This window comes from Galleria mellonella, unplaced genomic scaffold (assembly GCF_026898425.1).
Source record: "Galleria mellonella isolate WM207_F2 unplaced genomic scaffold, CSIRO_AGI_GalMel_v1 utg36, whole genome shotgun sequence".
Classification (NCBI taxonomy): Eukaryota; Metazoa; Arthropoda; class Insecta; order Lepidoptera; family Pyralidae; genus Galleria; species Galleria mellonella.
Window position 1 is genome coordinate 7,967,335 of NW_026442086.1, and position 14,734 is coordinate 7,982,068.

At 32.5% G+C, this 14,734-nt stretch overlaps 1 protein-coding gene across 2 annotated transcripts in view; it reads left to right on the forward strand.

The window, feature by feature from the left end:
* The first annotated feature begins 2,451 nt into the window (after positions 1–2,451).
* Positions 2,452–14,734, forward strand: part of LOC113520740 (broad-complex core protein isoforms 1/2/3/4/5) — a 205,466-nt gene continuing 193,183 nt past the window's right edge. Inside the window, exon 1 of one of the 2 annotated variants that reach the window (XM_052897486.1) lies at positions 2,452–2,963. The gene's annotated coding sequence lies outside the window, so the exon portion shown is untranslated. The remainder of the gene's footprint in view (positions 2,964–14,734) is intronic. The other variant, XM_052897484.1, reaches the window with a different exon arrangement.

A 14,734-nucleotide genomic window follows, 5' to 3' on the forward strand; every position in this document is an offset into this window, starting at 1 on the left:
TAATTTATAAGAGATTTTGCCATGCATAGAACAGGCCACCCCTTCCTTTCTCGTGAGTGTAAGAGGCATCTAAGGGAGGATAGGGGAGGGGCAGCAGAGTCCTTCTTAAAACATTTCCAAAGCTTAACTGCAGTTGCCAATTCGCTTGCCAATCGTGGCAACTACTGGCAAAACCTTCCAAAGGGCGAGGCTTATGTTCAGCAGTGGACAGTTAAAGGATAGGATAGGAAAAGTAAATCGTAAAGGGTAAATAAGTAAGAAGGTTACTGATGAAAATAGGTGATAAAATAAGAGAGCTGACATGTTTCTTTTAAGGGTAAAAATGGAATAGCACCTGCACCCCACCTGCGCTGTCGGTATACGCGGCGGGGCACCATAGAGTTGTGATAGGTGAAACGAAGTCAGGTCAATTGGCCGTCGTGACGAATTCCACATGAATTAACTACGATAGCTTTTAGGTGGAACTGCGTGGAGGTCGACCTGATAGAGTATTTTTTTTTGATGGGTAAAAATGGTGTGGTAACCCCGCCTCCGCTAACGGGATATGCTGGCGGAGCACCAGTGAAGGGTGAAAGATGAGAATGAAAACAGGCCAGTTAGCCCATCATGATGAATTCATCAAGAATTAACCATGATAGTTTCCAGGGGGAACCGCGAGGATGTCGACCTGGTTGGGTATATTGCTAGCAATGGGATTCTCAGTCTCCATTACTAACAATCCCTTTCCCCCCGATAGAGTATATTGCTTACAATGGGATTGTTAAACCCCATTACAAATAATCCATTTCCCTGCAGAAAAACTGGGTATACTGTATTATAGAGGCGTCAAGAAGATGCTCTGCGATTGAGCCGAATGGAGAAAGATACTCGTACGTAATATAGTTGATTCAATTTGAAGCATTTAAATTGCAAAAAAAATATAATAATATCTATAAATAAACATGTCTTTATGTTCTTTCTATATATAACAAATACCACCGAAGGATGTGACCTCATAGCTAAATTAAGTATTTTAATCATATACAAAATGCATAAATAAATTTATCTAAAAAATCTAAGAAGTTCCGCCCACTCTTTGAATGCCCCGAAGAAAAAGTACATAGATGTGTTATAAGCAATTTTTTTTCTCTCTCTTTTCATTTAAGAGTTTCCTCTTGTCGGTGCAACTAATTCGTGCATCTTCCTCCAGCCAGCTCTATCCCAGGCCATATCCTTTATCTCCCTATACGACATGACGCCTAGTGTTTCCTTTATCTGTCCCATGTAGTTAATCCTTGGTCTTCCTCTTCCTCTTTTGCCCTGTATCTTTCCTTCTATTATGCTCTTAAAAAAATCGTCATGTCGTATAAGGTGGCCCAGCATTTTGCCTCTTCTATTCTTTATTATTTCAACCAATGTTCTCTTCTCGTTTACTCTTTTTAGGACTTCCTCGTTCGTTAGTTTTTCTGTCCAGCTTATCCTTTCCATTCTCCTCCATGTCCACATTTCGAATGCATCAAGCATCTTTCTTTCCTTCTGCGTCATTGTCCATGTTTGACATCCATATAATGCTATGCTCCAAATATAAGTTTTATAATAAATTTCTTAAGGATTTTTTTTTTTTATTAAAACAAAAACATTGAATAAGTACATATTTGACATTATTATAACCAAAACATGAAATAATGTTTTAAGTAGAAAAATGACACTAACATGACCTTATTTAATAATTATTTTAGTTTTAGTTTTCTTCAAAGCCACATGTTGAATTATCTAGTCTGTTTAACATAATGTTGTTAATTTGAATATAGGTATTAGAATAATTGTATAACATTGTATTAGGTAAGGTATGGTATTTTCCATAATAATTGTTTATCTTGCATCGCGGCATAATTGATCACTAGGACATTCCAAGGACTAGTGAGTCGTATTAATAAAACTCCGTCTTAAGTCATAGACAAGGATGAAAATAAAACAGAGGAAGTGTACGACTACTGCGTTGCGTCTTATGTAGCGACGAATTAAAAAAAATAATGTCATATCGAAGTTCGAATTTTAAAATGCGTTCGCGCCGTAAAGTTGGTACCTACAGGCGAGGAGCGTTCGTAAACCAAACACTGGCTTCTGTTACCGGAGTGTGTAAATCAAAACGGATCCTTTTAGCGAAATTAGTCAGAGTTCCCGAAAAATGCGGCCGTCGACCCCTCCGGGCAACACCTAAGTATTTTAGCCCCAAAAATTGGATGTTTACATAACACGTCGATTTTTTAAAATAAACTCTTAACCAAAGGGCTACCAGACGCACACAGTCAGAAATTTCGTTGGTCACGCATGTGTGAGTGATACACACACGAAGACGACATAAAAATGCCCAATCGGTACATGTCGCACCACTACAATGAAGGGACGACGTAAGTCGCATACAAGTGCATAATTCGGCCGAGATGCAAAAAAAAATATTTGGCAATGCGGCCCCTACGCGCCCGCCAGTCGCCCGCCCGCCAGGGTTAGGTTAGGTTAGATTTTTTGGCTCAAAACGCTCGTTGGCGATTTTTTGAAAAGTATTTTATGTCTACATCACTAGGAAAAGACGTCCTTCCTGCAAGTTTATTAGCGCGCCAGTATGTCGCGATTTTTTGACTAAAGAACTCGGAACGCGTGCCGACTTGTTCTAGCTAGATTCTAGTTTGAATTTCGAATAGTACGATCTATTTTTTAAATATTTTTTTTATTATATAATTTTTTTTTATATTATATTTTTAATAGCTTATTTTTCTTTAAATTCTTGGCTGGCGGGCTCAGTTAAATCGAACATTTTTTATAAAATTTAGCCAATTATTTACAATAGCACGTACTGTGCCTTCAAATTGATTCAAGATTTATAGAAAAAAAACTGTAGTGACTTGTGTCGTGTTGTGTTTTTATTTTGACTTTATTTTATAATTTTATTGGACTTCTGTGCACTTTTCTGTTTATTTTGTTCGGTGAGTACATTTTATTTTTTCTTTGTTTTCTCGTATTTTGTTTTTGTTTTGTTCATTTATTTTTACGTTATTATTCTTTTAACTTTGTTATTTTTACCAATTTTTTATTGAACATTTATTTTAAATCATCGTAAATTATTATTGAATATTTATACATTAAAACAAACTGTTATTGTAAAGTTCAACGCCATTAAACATTACAAACAAAGAGATATCGTAGTTTAACAAAACACAGATTAAAATGATATGAAAATATATTTTTCGAATAAAACGCAGTAAAAAGCTAGACATAGTCACAAGGACACGTCGTCCTGTGACGTCAGCAGCACTAGACACTGGTGAGAAAGTCGGCCATCTTGCTGGTGTGTTCTTTTTTTGAAGCCTACAAAATGCGCGGGCGCTTGCCGCCATGTTGGCTATCATTCGAATTACAAATTTCAAAGAAATAATGTCACATCATATAAATGCTTTACGGATCTGATTAAAAGAACAAAAAATATTAAATTGTTTTGTATTGATAATTATTGTAATTAAATGATAAATATACTTGTAAAAACATATTTTAACATTTAATCAGTTTGTAAAATAAATTAGACATTATGCCCAGTTATTTCTATTTAAAATTAATTATTAATAAATGAAACATCTATTAATTATTTTATTTACGCTAAGAGATTATTCTCAGAATAAAAATTAAGTGTTTTTTATTAATCCAATAATAATTATTATAAGTAGTATTATTAGATTAATAAAATAAATTTCCACGAAGCGACCAACCTTGTTTTTATTCTAGTATGCCAATTTATTTATTTATCTGTTTATTGTAATTTTAAATGTAATTACACAAATATAAAATAAAATCCTTTATAGCTCCATTTTTCGTTCAGCGATTTAAAATCTATTTTATTTTTACAATGAGTATTTCTTACATTTACAATATTAGTAATAGGTAGGTAGGTTACTACAGCAAATTATAACTAGAAACAATAAATGACCTTATGAACTTTTTTAACATGCGTCTCAAAGTTTCTGGTGTTGTTTATGCTTATTTGTCTATGACTTTATGTTTTTGTGTACAGACACAAAAACATCCTAACATTGTATGTATAAGTAATTAGTAGATACATAATATTGTCATCAATAAAAATATATAACAGATTGCCAGAAACACTAAAAAATTGAAGAAAATGACAATATTTTTGCAAGAAATCTTCAAAAGTTATTAATAACTAAATGCTACTATACTATTGACGAATACTTGAATGACAAACAGAATTTATCTTGTAATTTATAAATAAATAACTAATTATGAATTGATAATGATTTAAGACATAGCTAAAACTGACATTGCTAAAATTTTATTATTAAACTATTTATTAATTATTTTTACAATATGAATATAAATAATTATAAACTACAGAATATATTAAATAACTATATAATACTAATAACAATTACGATATGAATAGATACACACTAATACTTAAATAATGAAAAATAATAATAATAATAAGAAAATACGTACCTATCGTGATACAATTTCAATGACTGGATAATATTGTAACAGATCCTTAGACTATTTCTAAAGTGAAAAAAGTGTCGTCCTCCTCTCTCGTACTTGCTGTGCCCAACGGGGTCCATAATTGAAATGTTATCGACAAATTATATTATGGAATGCAATAAGAAATAAATAAAAATAAATAAAATATTAACAAAAATATTACTATTAGGATTTTTCACTATGTTACATAGACTTAGATTATATAGATAGAGCATCGAGTCTCAAAAACGGGTCAACTTTTTGTCAGCTAATTGTCAAATTTGTTGACTCGTTTTATTATTAGTGTTCTATATACTTACGCATAAAATGTATCTTGACGTTTAGATATATAATTATTTAATAAATTATTTGTGTTTTTAAGCATAAAAAAGATGCAAACATAGACAAAGTAAACATAGAAGTTAAAAAGTTATAAAGGAATCACTCATAACTATTTAATACGTAAAACTGTTAGAAAAAGTTGAGCCATTATTCTCGAAGCATTCGTATGGAGACGCTGTATATGTATAATCTAGATAGATAGATAGATAATTTAATTGCATTACTTACAGCACACAAATTACAACATACATATACAAAAAAAAACGAGATAACATAAATGATAAAAAAAAAAACAAAATACATAAAGCTAAATACAATTTTCGTTTGTGAGTGTGCCATAGCAATACAAAATCTAAGTATATATTTTTTTATGTGTCTCTATGTGTGAATGTTTATGTACATAATAGCAGACGCATAATATTATGTGTGAGACTGTATGTGTAACTAATATATTGATCCTATGAATATCGTAAAACTGACTCTTGGCCACAGCAGAATATCAGTGTTTTGCTCTTTTAAGGGCAAAGCAATAAACTGAGCTGTGACCATTTTGTGTTACTATGGCACACGCATGAAGGAAGGGAAAGAAAGAAGATTGTTAGCTTATATATTTTGTTTTTTTTATTTGTGCTTTTTTATTTTCATTCTTTTATCTCTTTTGCTGTGTATTATGTGTAATTTTTTTTTTATTGTAATTTGTGTGCTGTAAGTAATGTAAATAAATTATCTATCTATCTATCTATCTATCTAAATGCCAAAGTTCGTAACGATTGGACGTATAGATGTTTATTACTCTTTTATGCAAAAACTACTGTATAGATTTGAATGAAACTTGCTACACGAGTAGGCTATATCTTCACTTAGAATATAGGTTACTTTATATAATTACTGGTTCAGATACGTAAATCTACAAGATGTATGTAATAAATGATCATATAGAAAAAAAAAACTATTGTCTATGAACAATTTAAAACTAGAAATAAAAAAGAAAAGACCTAGTTTAATCGAATATGCTCAATCGTCCTCCTTTTCCCATCATCATCCATCCTCCCAACTCATACATGATCTATCATCATGCATGAGTTGGAAGGAAGGAGTACAAGAATAGTACAGTCGCGTATGCCTGACATGAGTTGTGGACATAGATAAAACAAAAGGTGTGTAGATACTGATTTTTTATGCAACTTAGAATGGCACACAAGCTGACGGCCCACCTGATGAAAAGTGATAACCGTCGCCTATAGACATGAGCAGTACCATAGACATAACAGAGTATACTATTTCGCACATGATACCCCCATGCGTCGCCATTCCTGAGGACTCAGGTGTTATTCCTCTGTACCCAGTAATAGTAATCAATCTTCAACACCAAAGGTCTTATTAGTATACATATTACTGGTCCATATTACTAGTTAGTTGAATATCCATCAATCATGAATCCATCGACATATTCGGTACAAAATATTTGCCCTTTACGAAGAACTTGTTTTCTATTTTGTACCCGTAATATGATAGAAAATATGTTTTTTTTTATATAGTTTTATCTTTTATATATTTATATAACGTTTTATGTATTTTCTTTATTTTACGTGTTTGCTTTTCATGTATTACTCGAGCTGTGCACATAATGTGATTGGATTATAACCTAGCCGAATCACAAATGTAACTATTATTTAAGTTTTTTATGGTTGTGATCTGTTTTATAATATAAGTGCCAGTAAAATAAAATAAATAAAAAATAGGAATAAAATAAACCAATAGTATATATGGTAGGTACTGCTGAGAATACCAAATTCAATAAGTTTTAATCGAAATAGGTACAATTAATTTTATTTAAAAAAGAGAAAAACATAAACTGGTCTTATGATAATAACATGATATGTTACCATAAAGTTCTTTATTAAGACGAAGTCTGAATTATATGTTATGTTTTTAAATTAATTAAACAATGTTCAATATTTAAACCTTTTTACAAAAATCAACAATACAACGAGATAAAAAAAATACATACGAAAACTCTCACGTCAACCTTTGCCTAAGAATACAACAAAAAAAAAAAATTTCTTGCAACCATTTGTAGCGTTTAAAACAGTCACATCTTTTCCTTACAAAGCGATCTGATCTTTATGAATGGTCAACCGTCCTTTGCCCTTTTCAAACGACTGAAAGAGAAGCACTCTGTGTCTCACTGTGTATCTATTGGACAAAAGCGTCTCATACAAACTACGCACATTGGTGTTGATTTTTTTTTCTTTTGCTGGAAAATGACCTCCACATTGCAATAGGCACGTCGGACCAGTTTCAGTTGACATTTATCCTTATAATAATTGTCGTAGAGATGTAATTACAAAATCAAACGGCTCCGCCTAAGCTGGTTGGTTGTATTTGCTTTATGAACCTTTGCTTATTGCTTTATTGATCCTTTTACTTGATCTTTTATAGTTTTCCGACATAATGATCAGTTGATACAGACTTGGAGAATAATTAAAAAGTTTAATTTTACAAATAAAATGGAATGGAAACCCACTTGCGTTGTTAGTATGCGCTAATAAAATATAAGTGAGGGATGATAGGTGAGGATGAAGTAAGGCCAGTGGGCGTCTCAGAAATTATTTACAATGGTTTCTAGGGGGAACCACGTGGAAGCCGTCCCGACAGGAGTGAGATACATTCATCGACTGTTCTCATAGTAGGGAATGTAGAACTCGACATGTTTGCACTTGGTCGAGTATGTTAGTATCCAATGAATTCATCAGGAATTAACCCTGATGGTTTCCAAGAGGAATGCATGGAAGTTGATTTAACGTTACATAGCTCGAAGAACCGTCAACCGTTGGAGAAGAACGGTTCTTGAGTGATTGCGACCTTCAAAATACCTCAAAGTTTGAAAATGAAGATCTTTAACCAGTGCGTGTTGCAGTGATAATTTATGGCCAAACGATGCCCATATACCCTACCATATGGAATGACGACCTTAAATGCGATTGCAGTGCCAATGGGCTGGAGTCAGTGGATGAAAAAGGTTCTTAAGTAATGGCGTCACGGGCAAACGGAATGTAGGACGATCCCCTACCAGGACCGTTCCTTATGACAGTCTATGGGGGAGACCTATGTCCAGCAGTGGACGGATAATGGCTGATAATGATGATGATGACCTTCAAATAGTCATGTAGTCAATTCCCTCACATTCATATTCATGTGTATACCTTTTTGTATTGGTTGAAATAAGTCTATTTAAATATATAGGCATATATTTAAATATATGAATAAGTATGTATTTAAAAAAAAGTATGTATTGTTATTTTGTTATGTCACATAGGACAAAGTTTGTTTATCTTAGAACTAGATGGCGTTGTATCTACTGATATTCATTTATTGTTTAGACTACCATATGTCTATACTTTTTTAATGGATGATACTAGAATGGTTACCCCGCCTGCGCTATCGGTATACGCTGTCTGGATCACCAGTGAGAGGTGATAAGTGAGGATGAAACAGGCCAGTTGGTCTATAGTGATGAATTTATAAAGAATAAAGATGGTTTCCAGGGAGAACCGCGTGGAGGTCGACCTGATACGGTATTGGCAACGGAGTTGTCAGATCTCTATTATTAACAATACCCTTTCCTCTCCCCTCCCACAGGTCTATACCGTAATGCTTATCTTACTGCCAGATAATTACCAAGTTGTTAGAATTATAAAAAAATATCAAAAATAATTGAAGTTTACTTGAGTAAAAAATTAAAAAAAAAAAGTAATTTATAAATATATAAAATTTATAATAATTTCTTAAACTGTTTTTATTTTTATCTATTTAACCACCATACGTCCTTCGACGGTGAACTCTACTCATTTTCATTCTCGCTTGACAGATATTATCTCTTTTATAACTTCTTCCTCTTATATAGAAGGAGATAGAAGAGTAATAGATCGCTTAGTGATAAGGCCGCCTATTGTACCACTTCTAATTAATAATTAGTATATTTATAATTTTGTAAAATAAATAAATAAGTAAATAAATACCCCTGTCCCATACGTGTTTCTATTTTTATGATACTTGCAGTAATTTTTTTTTATACAACTTAGAATGGCAAACGAGCTGACGGCCCACCTGATGGACAGTGGTAACCGACGCCTATAGACATGAGCAGTACCATGGACATAACAGAGTATACTGTTTCGCCCATGATACCTCCCATGCGTTGCCATTACTAAGGAGTCAGATGTTATTCCTCTGTACCCTGTAAATTCACGCCATATCGCACCCTTCAAACCGAAACACAGCCATGCAAACACAACTGCTTCACGGTTGAAACACGAATGGGACAGAGGTACCCAAGCAATCGACTTTTGTACAAAGTCTCCCTCTGGTAAAATTGTCACACGCATCACCTTTCAGTCCATGTTTCTCTTATTAAAGTTTGCGATAATCAGCAACTAGCCATCAGATAGATTTCAAGGTAAGTTCAATACACTGTGACAATAAGCGAGACATTGAACTGTCCCGGGTATTGTCACTGGTTTCCAGATACGATCACCAAGATGTACAGATATGTTTTGTACGAATGTATGTTTGTCTAATTTATTGCGATAGTGCGAGCAAGATGTTTGTGTGAGAGTTGCGTACACACTTTTATTGGTATTTAGTATACTGTGATAATTTTTATTAAAACATAATTTCATTAAAACATGGGAGATATTTAAGGAAAAATAATATGGGGACTCTCAATAAAACAAATAGATTTTCGACTCACCTGACGGTAAGTGACTACCGCCGCCCATGATCACCCGCAACACCAACGGCACTGCAGGTGTGCTGCCGGCCTTTTAAAAAGGAATATGCTTTTTCCTTGAAGGTTATGTTGTCGTATCCGTTCGGAAATACTGCTGCTGGAAGTTGATTCTAAAGAGTGGCAGAAAATTAGCAAATTTAGAATTTTTTTGTATGTTTTTCCCAACGTCACGCAAAAACTATTGCATCAAATTAGATGTGGATTTAACAGTTGTATTACTGAAGAGTATATAATAAATTATTTATTACGAGTATAATAATTTAGTAACTTCCATTACATCCTTTACTTCATTTTATTTGTATGTCTGTGGATTCGTATCTCGGAAATAGATCGTAAATTCAATACGTTTTGTTTTTGGTTATAATTAAATTGTGTTACATAAAAAAAAAACACTTCAATAGCGGAAAAAATAGTTATTATGATTTAAAAAATAAACTACTCGACTGATTTCGATAAAAATTTCACAAGATCAATCTGTAAGTATATCCTTTCAGATAAAAAAAGAACACTCCGAATCGGTTTACAACTGACACAGTTAAGTGGTAACGAACATAAATAAAATATGACCGATTTCGGAACCTCCTTGTTTTTGAAATCGGTTAAAGAGACATTAGGATGACTTACATTTATTTATAGAGTCCATCCTGATCAGAATGACGAATCGATTTCTAGACACCTCCAACTACCCAGCGAGCACGTAGACAGTCTCTGACTTTCAAATTAGATTCATTTCTAGTAGTAGTTTTATTACTTTTTCTTTTCACTGTTATTATACAGGGTGATTTGAGATCACTGTTAAAATTTTAAGCTATCGTTATTATTCGAACATAATTTTTTTTCAATCGGACAATCGACTGAATATCGAAAGCTTCACGTAACTTGACAGCCAGATATAGCGTGTTGGTGTGAGTGGTTCAAAAATTTTTGTCACCCATTTCGAAAATATTGTTTGTTTTTATTGTATATGTAGGGTTATTATTATTTGTAATTAAAGGTTGCGTTCTACGAAAAGAACTGACTTCATTTGTAAAAAAAACTAGTTATATTTTAAATACACAATCGAGATATAACGCGATGAAAAATAACAGGTTTACCTTTTATTTATAAAACCAGTTATTTTTCTACAAAAATTAAACTGCAATAACACCTGAGTCCTCAGGGATGACAACGCATGGGGGGTATCATGGGCGAAACAGTATACTCTGTTATGTCCGCAGTACTGCTCATGTCTATAGGCGACGGTTACCATTTTCCATCAGGTGGGCCGTCAGCATGTTTACCATTCTAAGTTGTATAACAAAAATATATAAATATATCTTTTCAGTAAAAAAAAAAAATCAGTTTAGAATTGATTTCATCCTGTATAAAGATATAAAAAAAAACTATGTTGTAAATTTATTCATTTCCTTTGATTACAACTGGGAACTAAAGAAATGAGTTATCTTTGTAAAAAAATTATCTTGTCATCTGCTAACTTTAATGATATTTTTACTGAACCATGTTAATAATCCCTTCCATCCCATCCCTTATATACCATATTATATCATCATACCAACCATGTCTACTCTTGAACATAGGCTTCCCCCTTGGGCAGTTTTTCCAGTAGTTGCCACGCTCGGCAGGCGGGTTGGCAACCGCAGTTAGGCTTCAATAATGTTTTAAGAGGAACGCTGCCCATCTCACGACCATGTCCTTCCAAGGGAAGAGATGGCTCTTTCTATTCCGGATGCAAAAAGCTAATTACTTGTATTACGGCAAATACTTATATAAGTAATATTTATATAAATAAGTACAATAATTATATATGACTATAGATTTATTTATTAATTAATGAAGTTTGCAATCTATATTATTATAATAAATACAATTCGAAAAATGAGTTTGTTACTTTTTACCACCATAACGTTTCGACCATAATTTTACACTTTTACAATTTAAAGTGAAACGTAATAAATATTATAAAATTTATAATTTTTTAACAAATAAATAGAAAAATTCCTAAATATGGTATAACAAATAGATCAATTCATGAATTCCAATGTATTGTGCTGGAAATCAAATCGAAACAAGCGGATAATAAAACACTGTGTAACCTAGGATATTGTCAATCTGTTTATCAAATTTCATTCATATCTATTCAACCGTTAAAACGTGTTGAATAACAAATATGTAATTTACATAACAACATTTCACACTTATAACATTTGCAGAATATATCGATATTAAATTACGCTTTTTAGATACATAGATAGATAATTTATTTGCATTACTTACAGCATACAAACAACAATAGACATAGATGCACGGTGAGAAAAGATAAAAAAAGATACATGTACAAAAAATAAAAAAACAAAATGCATAAAATTAGTAAGAATTTTTTCCCTTCATGCGTATGCCACAGTAACACAAAATGATCACAATACAGTTTATTGCTTTGCCCTAAAAACAGCAAAACACTGATATTCTTTCTCATCATTCTGGATAGGCAGAAACTGTAAAAACGTGTCCTTTTTAACGCCACTCGTTACTTTCTCACCATTTCGGTTATACAGTTTGACTGTTAACCTTGTAGTTAATTTTCCCGCGTAAACTTACTAAGCATATGTAACATACCGTAAATGCATTCGAACTACATCAACATGGTTGAATTTCACGACCAAGAAAGTTCACCATTACGTACTGGTATATTTTGTTGAACATTGCAACTGTAGTATTATTTGTAACTAGCGCCCCGCCCCGGCTTTGTATGACTTTTTTAATTGTAAAATATTTCCCGTATAACTCACTAATAATGTGACTTTCTATAGGTGAACATTTTTTTTAAATTAATCAAGTCTTTTTTGAATTTATCCATTATAAACAAAAAAAATCTAATAAATTTTAAATAATTCAATTTACCTTTTATATTATGATATTAGAACAAATACAAACATTTAATCAACTTTATTCACTTTACGAAATCTGTGAAATCACAGGTGTGATTTTCGGTCGCTATAACTTAATGTCGCATTTGTTACTATTTGCTGTTGAAAGTGAAATATGAATTATGCATTTTGTAATAAGCCTCACAGCATTTTACTGCTAATGGCGTCTTCGTACGCCATTAACAGTGAATCCGAAAGCAACGTCTATTTGCGATTTCATTTATAGTGATTTGTAGCACTGTAAAAATAACATAGCATATGCGAAGTATGATTTGGCACAGCATGTGAAATATCCCCTGTGAAAGGTGAAATATTTCAAGTCTAACTTCAATTGAGTCTGAAACTAGTTGGTAATTTTGAAAATACGTGTGTATGAAATAAATTGCAATATAGCAAATAACGTTATATCCATATCTATATAAAGCTTGATTGTTATTCAAATTTAATGAAAAATGAGATCCAATATCTATATTTAAAGATTTTGTTCCACAATAAAAAAAAATTATTTCATTGTGGAAAAATCAGGTATTTTGACTTACAACTACTGAGGGTTTTGATAATATTTCTACAAAACTAATCTAAAAGTATAAATTTTTAGATAAATAACAAAAAAAAACCATATTACATCATAAATAACAGAAATAATAAACATAAATAATACAATAGATTTTTTTTTACAATTGAGAACTTTTTTTTTGTAGTCGGTTCAAAATCATCGCACTCGAATCGGAATCGCGCAGATATCGCGTAACATAAACACAGTCTATAACGTTTTTCTTTTTTAAATTTGGTAGAAAATTGTATGCAAAGGGATTAATAACTATTTAAATAAGAAATATTTTTTACAGTGGTCATATCGCAGCAGTAAAAAGACCTCAGCAATAAAATGGTCGTCATATTCACATCAAAACGAAATGAAGATAATATTAGTGATTGTATGTTTATTGCGAGAGAAATAATTTAAGATCGTGAACCAAAAAATACCGACTTTAATTGCGGTATAAACTGTTTTATTTTTTATTTAAAAACTAAGCTACAAAATCGACGGCTGCTCACGTAATCCTGGAATGTGAGGCTGTGGCCCATCAACGTTTAGAAATCCTCGGAACGGTGAGGTCGTTCCGTGAGGCCTGTGAAGAACCCAGGAAGCTTCTGCGCTTCTGGGCGGAGCTAGGTTGGCTGCACTAGCCACGACTCATACGCACAACGGCCCAAATGAGAGGCTAAGCGAGGAAAACAGAGCCTTTCTCACATTCACATTCACTACAAAATCGAATTTGATTAAATTTCTACAGGACCAGTCTCTAAGTATATTCATTCAGATAGAATTATGAGGTAACAGAATTGAAAAAAATACCTGAATTGAATTTAGGACTTCCAGCTTTTTTGAAGTCGGTCGGAAATGTGTTATCGTTGTAGTATACGTAGACGTACTTCAAAATATTATTCATCTATGAAGTGAATTCAACTTAGTTGTTAATTCAATAGTGTATATATGTATTTCCTAGACGTGTAGGTCCGAGATAGAAAAGGCTACTCATTCCTTCCCCGTGGGTGTCGTAAGAAGCGACTAAGGGAGGGCGAGGGATGGGCAGCAGCGTCCCTCTTAAAATATCTCTAAAAGCCTGACTGCGGTTGTCAACCTGTCTACCAAGCGTGGCAACTATTGGCATTATAATTCCGTATTTAAATATATTTTTATGATATAACATAATTAGATCCAGGTACGTGTTGCTTATAAAATAATATACGTATTAAAATGGCGGCCATTTTATTGATTTTCAAATAAAAAAATACTTGTTTTACATTACATTATATTTGGGTATAAATCAAATTAAACAGTAAAGGATAAGCATTACAATAGCTTTATATACTGTTTACGTAACATTAGGACTTTTAATTTAAATATATTCTTAATAATATTGTATCGTCTTTATTTTTTAATTGAATCTTATAATGCATTTTCTACCATATATTGAGTTATAAATATGCATTGTGGTAACCCTAGTCACGCACACATGAATAAAAAATTTGACCTGTTTTTAGCGAAGGATCTGTGTGACAACACTCTATCTAACTATATACAATCTAAGAAAAAATTACATATTAAAAAGAAGCGTGCAAAGATATTATTTTGAATTCTGTGAAACATACGGGCAGCTAAAAAACGTCA